The sequence below is a fragment of the Micrasema longulum genome, unplaced genomic scaffold (genome assembly GCF_059751315.1).
Source record: "Micrasema longulum isolate JH-2025_06_02 unplaced genomic scaffold, ASM5975131v1 h1tg003090l, whole genome shotgun sequence".
NCBI classification, from domain to species: domain Eukaryota; kingdom Metazoa; phylum Arthropoda; class Insecta; order Trichoptera; family Brachycentridae; genus Micrasema; species Micrasema longulum.
Window position 1 is genome coordinate 34685 of NW_028280190.1, and position 16055 is coordinate 50739.

General features: G+C 31.5%; 1 long non-coding RNA gene across 1 annotated transcript; it reads right to left on the reverse strand.

Moving 5' to 3' along the window:
* Positions 1-298: 298 nt before the first annotated feature.
* LOC148271117 (uncharacterized) lies at positions 299-3337 on the reverse strand. The gene is made up of 2 exons (XR_015825197.1): positions 2182-3337; positions 299-1154 (listed from the first exon to the last, which is right to left on the reverse strand). It is a non-coding gene; the product is annotated as an uncharacterized LOC148271117 (long non-coding RNA).
* Positions 3338-16055: the final 12718 nt, after the last annotated feature.

A 16055-nucleotide genomic window follows, 5' to 3' on the forward strand; every position in this document is an offset into this window, starting at 1 on the left:
CAGCCTAGACTTACGTATTTCTTTCTCTAACTTTTTTGTTATCTCTATTCCAATAAATTTTTAAAACATTGAGATTTTTATAGTTGGAGATTCTTATTTTTCTTATTGAATTTTGCTTAAAAAAATAATAATGATTTTGACAATAATCCCCCTTTAATTTAAACGTATGTCAAATAAAAAATTAACCTTGCGCTAGAATGCACGAATCATTATATTATATTATATTATGTTTCATTGTTATTTGTATTGCTAGTATAGACAATCTGTGTTAGAAAAAGAAGGCCAAAATATTATGTTCTACATTTTATTTTTGTATTTAAAATGATAAGTAACAACGAAATTGAGACGGTGCGACTTTTTATTGTGATAATAATATCAACCAATTTAAAGATTAATGTCTCTTGCGTCAACCGCTTCTTCGGTATTTATATTATGAACTCAACATTGTTTATTTTTTGCCTTTGTCTGTAATTTAATTATAATATTTCATATCGAACCATGATTAACAAAACATCGTAACCGACAAAACAGTATTTTACTGGAGAATTCGTCTTCCTAATAATTATTTAGAAGTAGGCTTTGAGAGTAAAATTTTGTTTCTATAGTCCTTAAAATGTAAGATGATTAGAATGACAGCTGTCAAACTCAAATCAATAGTGATGAAAATTACTGATCACTGATCATGTACCGATCAAATCGATTTTATCAGTTTTTTCATGCAAACATGAAACTCTTTTTCCGAAAATTGATAAAAAAAAACTCAAAAACAAGCCTATTATAGTGTATTGAATACAATTACTCACCAAAAATAAGACATTTATACTTTTTTCGTGAACATTATAAAACGATTTTTTTTTTATTCGATCAATTTACATTGATCAATCTGTCCCACCTCTAACGTTTTTGCAAAATGATGTAACCTTGTAAGAACGTCGTTAATAACTTGGTTTATTTTAATTTTTTTAAAGGTTTAAAGCTGATTTTATATATTTTTGTTGATTTATATGTCAAGAATTGTATTAAAAAAAAAATTAACTTACCAAATACGAATGATTTTTCGTGTGTCAATATAAATCACTCCTTAGAAGTTACTACAAAGTTATGTCGTCAGTTTTTCTGACAACTGTCATTCTAATCATCTTACATTTTAAGGACTGGGCTATGTATAGCGTGTGAGCTCGCCAATACATGACAGTAAAAAAATTATTGTCTTTGAATTTCCTAGAGTTTTAACCATCGAAAAAAAAGAAGATTGGAAATCAAAGCAACAGACAATTGAAATTTGATGAGTTTTATTTTAATAGATTGTCTATTACGGAAAAAATACATCGAGAAATACACATTTTTATTTATTGTAATAAAAACAGTACAGTAAATTAGAATAAATCATAATATGCTTTATAATAAAAATATTAATTAAAATGCAAAAATAACACAAATGTAAAAAACGGGTAGCGATTAAAAAAAAAAAATACCGATAATTTTATTTTCATTTTATAATAGGAAAATTACATATATACAAAAAAAAATTGTAACTAGGCAGCTACCAACACTGTTAAATTTCGAAACACCACGCGAATTTGTATCTCGGCTACGCCATGAATTTCTTATTAAATAATTTCACAAACTCGCCCCTGGGTAGCGCCTGCTAACGTCACTTAACAAAAACATCCTCGTTTTTATTACAATATTTCGGCTACGCCATGAATTTCTTTTTAAATAATTTTGTACGTCACAAAGTTGTCCCTGGGTAGCGCCTGCTAACGTCACTTAACAAAAACATCCTCGTTTTTATTACAATATTTCGGCTACGCCATGAATTTCTTTGCTTCGCCAAAGCGTCGTTCTTATTTTGTCGATCAAAACATTTATAACCTATGAAAAATCGTAATCGACCCGTGGCAAAATGCAAATTATGCTAATAGTTTTTCTTAGTACTTTTTTTTGGCTTTTCCACCTCCCAGCCGATAAAATGCTAGTAGTAATTTAACTAATGTGTGCTGTAAAGTTCCGTATGACCAAATAATATTATTTATTAATAGAATATTATTGACATGTATTTCAAGCATTGCTGCATTCACGTTGTATTTCTAAGTTGAACTGTTGTGTTTTTCTATGGTTATGTTTGCTGTCATCTGTCATGTATTGGCGAGCTCACAGGCTATACTTACGCCTAAGGACTATAATATTAATTTTATTGATCTCAAAATTTGGTTCTCAAAGCATAATAACCAAAAGCCGTAACTGTCAACTTCAACTTTAACACATATGTTTTGTTGTTGCTTGTGTCATTTTATTTATCCTCTGTCTTATTTGTTTCACTTTTTTTTGTATCTTTATCGAGCACGGAAGATGAATAATGATGACCGCAAATACTGCAAATGCTGCTAGCAGTAAATATTTACGATGCATGTCGATTTAGAAGCCTTATGTTGATTGTTGATCGTAAACATAATAATACATTGTTAGTTGTTAGTTGTCAGTAGCAGCGTTGTCACTGGATAGATCGGTTTGTGAACTGTCAAATGTCAAACTGGCCATAATCTGTAAAGGCGTCGAAAACATCTACACACTGCGCATGCTTACGCGCAAGAAACTACCCATTGTAATACAGCTAATAAAATGGCCCAAGATTTGGCACCATAATTATTTTTAAATAACCGAGCGAAAACTTGCACAAGATCTTGTACCATTTTATGCTCAATGTAAAACGGCCTTTACGCACGGTAAAAATTAGAGCGTTCAATTGTACGGCGAAGTTTCCCTAAAATGTATAAAAAGTAATAAACATGATTTTGATAAAAATGAACTACTTTGAAGGACGTCACTAGTTCTCTGAAATCAACCAATTACAGAGTGTTATGATGCATTTCCGGCTATCGGAAGCCAACCCACCAATCAAGACAACTCATCGTAGAGAACTTGAGACGTCACAGGCGGAGTAATGTCAAAATCACAAAACTCAATAAAATCATAGAGCTGGTAATGCGATACATAAAAAAATAAAATAAAAACGCTTATTGGCTTAGTTTGGAAGTCTATTATCAATTTATTTTTTTTAAACCATTGGACTTTCTCATTGGCGGTTGATTTCCTTGATGCAGTTAGAATAGTTAGTCGACTTGCTTCGTGCCAAGGCCACTCCTCTTCATTTAAAAACTCACCAACTTATTTAGGAATTTTAAGCTAGAAATTCCTCATTCAATATTTTAAATATTTTTTTGAAGATTGCTGAGTTAATTTTTTTTTAATATAAGGACTAACCATCCAACCTGTGGCAATATTAGCTAGAAACTAGACATTCAATATTTATAAATGTCAAATGGGAGTAAAACAGTATTTCAGAAAACAAAATAAATATAACCGATATAGATAAATCCTTATACAAAATTCAAATACATTCAGCACAATAATTCTTAAAATGAAAATAACAAAATGTAGAAATAAAACAAAAATCATGGCGAAGTTTACCTGTTGATGTAGCGCGGTTGGCAACTAAATTGATAAAACTGTTTGTTTTATATTCAAATTACAAGAAAAGTATACATTATTTGAATTCTCACTCAAGCCAGTACACGCATAGGTGTGTTTCAGTTCAATTTCAATATCGAACATAGCTGAAACCTTTATTAATGTAAGTAAGATTATCATAGGTCCAGCATCTCTGTCGAAAATACATGGCAATTTGATAAAAGTCTCAGCGGACTTTACACTACTTGTCTACAAACTTTCAGACACGCTTAAATTAAAGTCGATATATTTATAAAATTGAAAACATTCCGGCTCATAATACTAAGTCGGTACTAGGAAAACCATCACTGTACACAAATTTTACCATTTTTTTTTTTTAATTACTTTAATTAGTGTATGTTGTAGACAGACTCAAATTAATTAAAGAGTCATTTTCGATCGTATTGCGAGGATATCGCGAAGAAGGATATTTATTTATTTACATAACGCGGCTCCGTCATACACGACAGTTTCAATTGGATCCAACAGAGATCAACTAGGAGAATCAATTTGTATCCCACTAAAATATCTTGAGAATAGAATGTACCTTCCCAAAGTAGTATCAAGTGACCTGTCAGTAGTGAACACGCTTAATTTATCATAAGAAATTCCCGCCCACGCTATCCTGGTGCTGGCGCTGTCCAAGCAAAATACGAGTACATATTTAAGATTATTTGTATATCTTAACTTAACAGTGTGCAAACATCTCATTGAACTTTTTCCTCTTTGAACGAATCTAAAAAACAAATTGAATAGGTTTTTAAATCGTTTTACGGACTTTGTATTGCATTTGGTATAAAGTTGAATTCATTTTATTTCAAATCTAAAATGTGATTTTTGTCGTTTGAATTCAGAGGGAAAATATTCAAATAGACTAATGTACGATATGTATGTACTTAAATTTATCTGGACTCGTATTGCATTAACATTTATAAAAAATCATCTCAAAATTTGAATATTTGCATAAAATTTTCAGTTGTCTACGTCGCGACGCGTCGGTTACTGTCACAATGAGTATGTACTCGAGATTTTCTGTGGTGATGTGGTGTTTAGAAAGGATTGTTAGTGCTACATTTGACAATTAAGAGAACAACACTACTTCCCTTTGATGGGAAGGACAGCACAAAATATATGTTCAGTACGTTGCTACAGCACTAAATCTACGTTCAGACAAATACGACGATGGAAATGCTATCGGAAATCGTTGAACAAACAGTTGTTCTAGCATCGTTCTTTGAAATCACCGTGGAAGTTCTCCAAGCGTTAGCAGGAAACAAGCAAGTCGTCGTTGTCGAAGGATGCTGCTGATAAATTAGGGAAGCTATTGAATTCTCGTCTGCTGATATTTCTCTTCTGTAATAATCTGCCCTAGACCGTCTCAAAGCCCCCTTAATTTTCTCTAGACCTACCGCCCTCCTGAAACATTTTTGACATTTATTTTAGGTTTTTTTTTTTTCACCACAACAGGCCAGGAGGCCTAATTACAGTGGTGAATTACATCACAGAGCACCCAGGCTTGAGAAAAATCACATTTTAATTTTTGTGTTCTCACCGGGAATCGAACCCGGAACCTTCCGTGCGTGAGTCAAGCGTCTTGACCACTACACCACTGAAGGCCTTCAGAGCCCACGAACGGGCGTTATTGCCCACTTTGAGAAATACTGATTTGAACAGAGAGATGCGAACCGCCCGCGCCCTCTAGAAAACCAGTTACACAAATATTTATCATCGCCAATTGAAGATGACACGTGCCGATCGGCTGTTTTACAAGATTAGATATTATAATATAGGTTATATGAATCAGTATACGTCCGTATAACATACAATATACATAATATTATGTATCTTGCAGACGCATGGCGTTAACTTTTTGTTCGGCGAATATAATTCATCGCTAAATAGAGAGAAGTGATTGATTACGTATATTCATTGATTATATAAATAATGTTTTTGTATGTTTCGTTTTTGTCAAAAGTCATTTGCTACTTTTACAATGTTATTATTCTGTTCATGCTGTATCTAGCATTCATTCATTTTTATAAAATATTAAAAAAAAAAAAAAAATGCCTATATAAATTTTACAAGCTATGGCAGTTCATTCACTTGAATTCAAAGTCGATAGTTGATTGCCTTTAGTATTTGCACGTATTTCTTCAAATAATTTTGTCATGATTATGTTTTTTTTGTTTTTTTTTTTGTGTATTGTTTACTTTAATCTACCGCAATTAGATTAATAGGTTTCTATCTCAAGAGCCATAATAATACGGGCGTGTAGAAGTTTAGCTGCAGAAAATGTTAATACCCTATTTATTTATTCTATTTTCTTTGAAGGTCGCTGTGCGTTTCGAATCGAGCCTTATAAAGCATTGCATGTTTTAAAAGTGTATTTATTGAGTTGGCGTTGTTTTATATTAAACAGTTTACATAAGTTTAAAAAATAAAATACTAACACTTTCTTTTAACATTTCTAACGTTTAAGGAAGTCAAAAAAATGTTGCAAATATCCTATTGAAATTGGAGTCCAGGGCCCTGATTACAATGGGAAGTTAACAGAGTTATATTAGACTGTCGGTTATGTAAAGTCGAAATTTATGTACGAAAATGTGTATGTTTGTATGAAAATTTAGAGTATCTTCGTCGGTAACCTGTTATTTAACATGTTTATAAAAACAAATTGTAAGCATATTTCAGATATTTTTCATGCAGAAAACTTAACTTTACTTAATATATAAAATTAAAAATAACTGTTAACTTCCTATTGTAACTTAAACTGTTAACTTCCTGATGTTAAATAAAACCACCGTGTAAACAATATCTATAATCTGCTTCTATTTTTATTTATATTAACAAACATTTTAGGAGATAAATAAATCCGCCTACGAATATTTAGAATTTTTCAGTTCTTACAAGAGTTTTCTCTATGTTCAATTTGCTGTCGCCATGTGTCCAGTTGTCCAGTATGGATATGAATTATTTAAGATTTATTGCGACCTTTTTAATATATTCAAATACGTTTTGCATTCTATATAGCAGCTACCGAGTAATATATTTACTATGCTAATTGAAGTAACAATCGTGCGTCAGTCAATGTTAATAAATGCGACGATATAATTTTAATAATTTATATAAGTATAGGTATTGCCGGTATGTGGTATGGGATTGTTTACATTTATTAATCAAAATTATTCGTAAAATACACTTATTCGTTTGGGTTTGTTATTTGGATCATAATTGAAATGGTTTTTGCATTCCAATTTTTATATCTCGATCAAAGCACAATTAAGAATATCACAATTTATTCTTATAAGTACTGATAAATCAAATAGTATGGTTGTCTTTCAGGCCTGAAGAAGAAAAAATATACGGTAGTGGAGATATACGTATTCATCTACTTCATTACCTTAATTATTTTACGAAATAAGTACTATATATTATTCATAATGCCGAGAAATCATTTTACAGCTTTTTTAAAAAGCACGTCATGTCGCCATGTGTCATAACGCTGAATCAACATTAATGAATAACGTTCGAATGAATATTAATACAATAAATCTTAATTTTTAGTTCAAATCTAAAGGAGAGGAAGTTGGCTAGCGAACACGTTTGGCATTTTATACGATGCCAAAAATAACGTTTTTCGTAGGTAGATGTTTCAGATTTTAGACAGATAGATTTGATATATCTTTATGAAATAATTAATTGTTATGTTAATTCTACATTTTGTTTAGAGAATGTACCCCCGAATGTCTCCAGTCGGCGATTGAGATCGCACACAATATTTTATCTTCCAACCATCAATAATAATATGGCGCACTTTTATGCATTATCACGTATCTTAATATTGTATAATAATGTAGAAAGTAATGCTGATATTGATATATTTAACGATACATTAAATAATTATAGGAAAACTGTAACGCAATTTATAAAATCAAATAGTCCCTTATGTTAGTTAGGTAAAATAATTTGTAATAACCTGTTAGTAATAATTTATTGTAATAACTTTTATAGCAATCGTAGAATTCAATTAAGCTAGTTTAGCTAATTAAAAAAAATCAAATATAAACTTTTTGTTTCTTTATTTGTGCATGCTGTGTTCGATGAACAATATCTAAAATAACAATTTGTGATTATTATACCAATGTCATATGTATTGTTTTTTGTTTGTGAACCATAATAAAAAAAATTATATCAACGTTCTAAAATTATGTCTAAGACATGCATTTTTTAAATCATATCTACGATAAATTACAATGCCTCCATGTACAATATGACATAAAAATTTTAAAATACAAAAAAAATGCAAAGAAAGATATGTGATTGCTTACATAAATTGAGTTGGTAGAAAAGACTCGCTTTAATTTTAAGGGCAACTTACACCAAAAAAGTCATGTTATCTAGTTAAAGACCTCGCCCGAGTATATTCGGGCGGGTATTATGTCCGAAAATTACCTCACCCGAAATAACCGGGCAAACTTAACATGCAGAAAAGGCCACTCCCGATATACTCGAGAGAAAATAAATAATGCTACGAGTCACGAGGTTTTTTTCTAGTTCTTTGCATTTATAAGGCTCGAGCTAAACCAGACAATGCTTTACTATTGCTAGATTTGAGTACATACTCATGTAAATATTTAATGAACACAATCAACGGTTTGATATCAATCATTGATTCGTTCAAATTAGATATGGACATTACACGTTATTATTTTGTGCTTCGGATTACATCAGTTGTGAGGATATGCGGTGACAGAGAATTTTGATAAATAGGTATTTAAACATTGTTTTCCTGTCACTGTCTTGAAAATGCCTCCCCGATGCTGTGCGAAAAAGACAACTGCATGTCGGAACTTTCATGCCTAACTAAAAAAGACTAAATAGATGCTTCGTTATCCCATTTTCCGCACCTGAAAACTGAACCGATTTGACGTGAGCTTGATATTCTATTTGAAACTCAATTGTCTGATTATTATTATTTTTAATTTAAAAAAAATATTTTTTCTTTATTAAAAGAAAAATACAGCCAAAGCCATAACAAAGAAAATACAATATTTACAAATAAACCAAAATTATAGGCCAATTATAGTTTTCTATATAATACTAAATACAATGTCAAAAAAAGTAGAAAAAAAGCGTATCTTTAAAAGGCCACTCCACACCATTCCACTCGTAAAATAAAAATATTAGAATATAATAAAAAAATAAAATAAGTTTTTTGCTGTATTATGCGAGAAATTGTGTAAAAACTGTTCTGATAGAAAAAAAAAGATGGTGTAACTTTTCGTTAATAAGTATGAACCAAGGTGCTTGTTTATGATTGAATTCCAAATCTAAAAATACTTAATATTCAAATATTGAATTTAAGTAGGTATCTAAGTGCTTGTTTATGTTTGAGTTCCATAACTTAAAAGAAGAAATCTTATAATTTATAATTATTTGTATAAATGTCAACAGGGGTGCACTTGATGTAGGAATACGATTTTCAAAAATGTATGTACTTACATACAGTTTTAATTTATTTAACTATAATATTATTTTATTACTACCAAAAATCCAGTTAAAATAAATAATTGTGTAGAAATTAAAAGGAATTTGAGGAAATAGTTAAATTGGGATCCACGAAAAACGAATGTTGTTTGTAATCATTAATATATAATATTTTTTACATACTAAAAAATAACATCTTACCATTTTTTTAGTATATGCATTATATCCGAACGCAGCCTTATTGGTCGATGGATAAATTATTTACGCTCCTAACTTTTTTTTCTCCTTAAAAAATTGAAGTTTTTAAGATATATAAATATGCCCAGGCCAAAGCTCGCCTTTTTTCAAAAAAACAGCACATAAATCGATCCAGTTTCAGTATATAGTGAGGACATACATACGAACATTGCCTGGTATAAATATAGATTAATAATTAATTATGATAAATGAAAAATAATACTTTTTTATGAATTTCTTTTATTTTTTGACTAACACTATGCACAATAATATATCAACTTTCAGTCCCATCTTTGGCCCGAAATGGCTTTTGTAAAGAATATACGTTCAGTTAATAAAATTCATTCATATATGCTTTTTTCACTTCCATTTTTTAATGATTATTAAAACGATTTAGAAAATCTAAAGTTAATTAGTTGGGTTTTCGTTAAAATGGACGAAATGGGTTGTATGAGACAAATGGGATAGATTTTCTTTGCATTGTTTTTTTTTAATTTTTGATGAGTAAGTAAAAAAAATGACAATAAAAGTGGTGTTCCAAAATGAAACAAATTTATCAACAGTTTCGTGCTTATTTGCAAACTCTGTATTAAGAAATCGCTTTTCACGTGTTTTGACATTCAACAAAATACAAAAACAGCTTATTTTAGATCCTCACTGCGAGGAATGAATCATGAACAGCTTGAAAGCTTTGGATTTCCGCTTTTCTAAATAATCAATTTTCAATGGCAGTATTAAAACATTGAACATATACTAATGATCTCATTTTTTAAAAATAAATCACGAAATTTACATTTTGTACTTGTAATACGTACAATGTGGAAACAATATCATTTCATTGATCGGCAAAAGATTTATAAATGTTTTATCTTGTATTCAAACATGAATCTTTCCAGATGTGGATTTTTAAACAAATTAGAAAATTGGCATCAAAAGAATACCAGATCCAGGTGCATGTTTGAATATGAAAATAATAAATAATATTTCCCACTGTTCAATTATTTAAAAAATTTAAGGTTTTACATATAAAATTGCTATATAAAAAGAATTTTTTGCTTCAAATACATAAAGATAAAATAAATAGTAGTATTCCTAGGTCTCAAAACGTAAGTACGCGACCTAGAACAGGTGGTAATATCTTAATTCCTAAATTAAAAACAACTACTGCATAACATCATTATACTTACAGAGGAATATTTTTCTTTAATGAAATGATCAAAGATAATAAAAAGTACAGTCAGGAATACAATATATTTAAGGAAGAAGTTAAAAACTACATCTATAATTCTTCTTTATGTAACACTGATCGAAAAAATTGTTAATATCTTTTTTGTAATTTATTTATGTTATTCTAAAAATATTATTGATTAAAATAAAATAATCTATTGTAAGACGTCACTCCCCATTATTTACACAAGAATTGTTTATTTCTTTTACGTAATAGGAAACGTTAATGTAAATATATGTATATGATTAATGTAAAAATTGTATTTACTTGTAATATTGTATTTTAATTTGTTATTAAAAAATTAAAAAATATACATATGTACGCATAATATACCTGTACACGTTATTTTGTATGTTCTGAGTGTACATGTGAAAAAACTGATGAAAATCTTTTATCACCACTCAAAGTTGAAAATAGGATATTCGTATTCTTAAATGTGGTGGTCAGTGCTATACAATATCCTAACGTCACTGCGAGCTGTGGAGATCTGCTGTGACGATCCCCGTGAAAAGTTTTTGCCCTCCAAGCTCAGGTCTTTAAAGAGCCTGGCTACTGTGTGGAAGGCAAGAGTTTTCATTTTGCTATATTTTACCCCCGAGGCCCAGTGCTGCGATTATGAACGCTATTTTAATATGTACATATTGAGACGGCACACTTAACTTCTGTTCTATATCTATCTACCTCGGTATGTTCTACGTCATCTCGACGTCATATGGTCGAATCCAACCAATGAATGACATCGAAAATTTAGTCTGCGTTCCTTATTTTATTAAAATTGAAAAATAGTTCTCATTTATATTTTAAATAGGCTTCTGTGATAAAAAATGCTCACTTCGAAGCCGAATTCAAGCAAGAAATGCTCGCTTGAACGTGATTTTATATTACTTTTGACAATTACCAAGGCGGTATGCTTAACAATCGTCTGTATTTATCTACTAAGTGATTACAAAGCCGGCTCCTTTAACATATTGATACACTCTGGAAGATAGTAAAACAGATGGAAAAAATATAATAACCAAATTATTTTTTTATAGTGGCAACATTTTACGCCTACATGCTCTTATGATTGAGCCTCTAGCCACATTATCTGTGCATCTAGGCGTTCATTTTCAAAACTCACAGTTATGTCAGAGTTCAATTCGACTTCAAAATTGACTTATTTCTCTCTCATATTTTCAATAGGCTTTAAAGAAAAAAAGTGCCAACCTCAAAACTATTAAAATTTTAATAAATCGTAAGTAAAGGAAAAATTGATCGGTGTGATATTTTTTTGTCACTTTCAATGCGAAGGTATGCGTATCGAGGGGTACTAGACCCGTCGCGTCTGTACAAACCGATCTATTTACATCAAACTTGATGGTGGGGGGGATCGGTAGTGTATCTTCGTAATCGCTCTGGAGAATTTGTATTCAACTATGACGTCATAATGAAGCTTTGTCACTTTAGTGCGTAGATATACGTACCGTGACGTAAGCTTCCCCTTTTTACATATCGCTGTACCTACCCAAAACATGAAGGTCGGTAGTGTATCTTCGTAATCCCTCGATATAATTTATCTTCAACTATACCGTCATGGTGACGGTATGACGTCCTTAGCTTCCCATCATAATCACGTCCCAGATCCGTAAAGTATCGGGATATTAAACTCTTCATTAATTTTTGTTCCTCAAAAAGTTCTTAGGAATAACCTTCTTCTTCATACTCTTCTTGATTCATCTAATTATATTTAAATTCGTATTTTTGGCGAACTTTTAATAATTTCAATGTAAAAACAAAATCATTCAACATAGATTTATTTGCGAATAATCTGACGTGCGGCGTTTGCTTTCGAAATATCTTGTAGTGTTTTTTTTTTTTTTCTTTCGGATTTAGATCAAATATACTCTAACTTACTGTGGTGTTATTTGTGAAAACCTGTAATTGGCTTATTTGTTTTTTTTTGTTTTTTATACATGAACATTGTAGCTGCTGGTTATACGAATAAATAATATTTTTTTTAAATTAGGTAGGGGGCGAGCTCTGTAATATCCTCAGGATTAACCAGTGGTCCCCCGAGGATGCGGCTTCTTTATGAATTAAATGATCACATTAATACAGAATGTGTATAGGTGTTTCCGCATCTGCAATGCAGAACCTACATCTAGAAGTTTCGGAAAGGTTCGTTCTAGCAAGATTCAATCTTCAGATTTCCGCTGAGCTTTATTAGGTCTAAAGAAAACCTTCGCGAGTACCCTTTTATCAGTTCCTTTGCATGGTGTTGACTGGCTCCTTTTTGCCAGAGCATAACGCTTTGCTTCCTGGCCATGACCTGAGCTCGTTACGAGGTACACATTTAGGCAACCCTCAGTAGGGCTCAGGGCATACTGGGGCCGTCTCAGCTCCCAGCCTCGCCAATTCGTCAGCTGCCTCGTTACCGTTGATGTTTGAGTATCCAGGTACCCAAATCAATGTCACATATTTTATCATCTAAATCCGTAGAAATAAACATGAAAAATGCAGATTTTGCATCAGGTGTTAAAACTTTTATGAACGAAATGTAAAAAGATAGTAATATTGCGTGTCGATACATACAAGGTGTTCTTTAAACCCTACTACATCCGAAACCACGATGATCAGTATGGGCAAGAAGACATATTAGCATATTAAAAAAAATATTTCAGACAAGTAAAAAAAAATTAAAATATTAAAAATAAAAAAAAAAACAAATGGTTGTTTACTTCTGCAGGGGAGAAGTGAGGGGAGCGCGGCGCAGTATATTTTTTATATATATTTGCTTTCTTGATATTTTATTTTTTAAATTTTATTCGTTCTAAAAAAATATTTATGTCCCAATATGTCTTCTTGCTCATACTGATCATCGTGGTTTCGGGTGTGACAGGGTTTAATGAACATCCTGTATATTTTTAGAATTTAACTTCCCAGTTTCTATGTATCCTTGGCACAGAGGCACAGAGGCACGAGTTATCCCAGCGAGGACACATTGAAATGCAACAATGAATAAATAAATAAAAATATGAATATGGTCTTTCATTTTTTAAAATCGCAAAACAAATTTAAATTACCTATCTCTCTTTTCGGAAAATAATGGAATATTTATGGAGGTTGCACCTTTATTCGTACGACTCAGGAGTTTCAGGAAACCAGAAATTAAATCATGTCCTATTACTAGAAATACGTGTCCAATTCTGATCTGGTACGAATCTATATTTATTTATATTCGTTATTTAAACACCGCCTTTCTATTGAAACTTATCCCCAACAGAACGACATTATTTACATCACACCCGACCAATGACGCACGGACTCGCTATATTTGAATACTTATCACCAATTTCGACATTATGTATGAAACCTTAAATTGACACCGCAAATACAGAAGCGGACCATTTCGACTTAATCGGAAAATAATTTATAATTCGTTTTTACCGTTAGCATTTTTTTATTTCTTTAAAGACGGATTATTATTTTTACGAATGTAAAATTTGACAGCCGTATTTTGTCCAACTATGTTACTACATAGATTATCTTTACTATAAATAAAAAAAAATTATACCTACATACGCTTCCACTTAACACGATTATTCGACCAATTAGCACTTTTACTGCATAACGGGAGTATCAGACGATTGTCTTTGAGAGGGTGAAAGCGCGTATCGGTCAAATAAACAAGTGAACGCCTAAGTATCATTAATTTCACTATCATCATACCCGTATTCGCCCCCCGTGATACATAGGGCTCTACATTGGTAAATTAAATGCACCGTATCTCGATCATGCGTTACAGGAGACTTAGGTGATCAGTCTTAGAACAAATCTTTCACGTTCACGAATAGAACACAGAACCTCAAACATGTAAGGCAAACTCACTCACCAATACACTACGAGGCAGATCTATGTTTACTCGATTATTACCTGAGAGAAGCCATCGAGTAGAACCCTCGTCCAGGGTTTTGGTTCTGTTTTACAAACAGACATATATTCTTCATCCGCCCGAATACAGAATACAATCTGATTTTCTCAGATTCAAAACTTGTCATGATACGAACAATGACAAAATTGTTTTCTTTTATGGACACATTTTACCACGAAAATCTTCTGCATGCTGGTTTGCAAGAAATGGTAGAGCCCACAAATTATATTGGACGGCCCCTCCGAGAGCACCTTGATTCAATTAAAGGAAATATGCGTATGAACTGGGCATATTGCTAGTCAATAAAAGCTGCTGAGGACAAAAATGAATGGAGGAAATGCAAGTTTTTGCTGCAAAAATCACTGCAGTTTAAATCAGTAGAAGAATTCTCCGTTTTTTGGTTGGATTTCTTTGTGACAGCTGCTTTGCCTTATTGGGGCTTAATCAAATTGATTGGTTCATTGTTTATTTAAATAGTTTTTTACGTGCAAAAGTCATATTTGACCACTGCAAAGCAAGGGATTTAAAATATCCAAAGAAATATGTTATCTTTATTTATTTATTCATATACACGGCACGTTGTGCTTTTTACCACACAAAAAATACGTAATGTGTAGAAATAAACACTTCAAATAATATACAGTAGATAAACGAAAAAACAGGCATAAAAAATATACATGTATGTATTATACCCAGTGGTTTCATACAATGATCACGCTAACATATTGCGTAAAAAATAAATCATTAAAGGGTATATAAAAATTTTAAAGTTAAAAAAAAAAGTCTTTTAAATAAAAGAAAAGACTGGTAGGTATATCTTAAACCATAGGTACATTGAAAAAAAACAAAATATAACCATACCAAGTTAGAGAGAAAAAACGCTTTTTTTTAAAAAATAACAATCCAAAACATACAATATATATTAACAAAAATATACAAAAAGTAGGAAAAACGAAAAGCACAAAAAACGAAAAGCATAAAAAATGTATATTGTAAGTACGTAGCTATACGCTTTACCCTAACAAATGTAAGTTACCGTTCACCATCTTTGAAATAATTAAATAGAGTTTATTTATGTACACAAACAAACAAACCATCACGCCGTTTCTCCGTAAGGGGGGGCAGAAAGGATAGAACGCCACATCACTCTATCATTGCATACAGATCTCGCTTCCTCTACATTCATACATCTTCTCATGCACGCGCGCCGATTATTCCGACTTTTGACATATCTGTATTCAAGTATTTGTTGGATTTGGTCATGCCATATCTTTCTCGGTCTTCCTCTATTTCTGCATCCATCAATATTAGCATCACAAATATTTTTAGCTGTTCATTTGCTGTCCATTCGCTCTACATGTCCAAACCGGCGCAGGGCAGAGCTCTTTTCCTGATTTTGTCTATAATGCCCATCTCAGCCTTACATAATGTACGGATCTCAACATTTGTGCATCTATCGTACATAGTTTTACCACACATTTGCCTGAGATATAAACTATACTCTATGTTAAAAATATAAGCAACGTCAGATTAGTTATTGCCGAGTACATGGATTCGATTTAGAATAGCATTGTAAGAGTATATTGCTCGCGAATTGTTGCAACTAAACAGAGGTACTTGACGAGTCATTCGTCCAGGTACTTTGAAATTAATGAGTGCTAAAAGTTTTGGGTAAGTCCCATA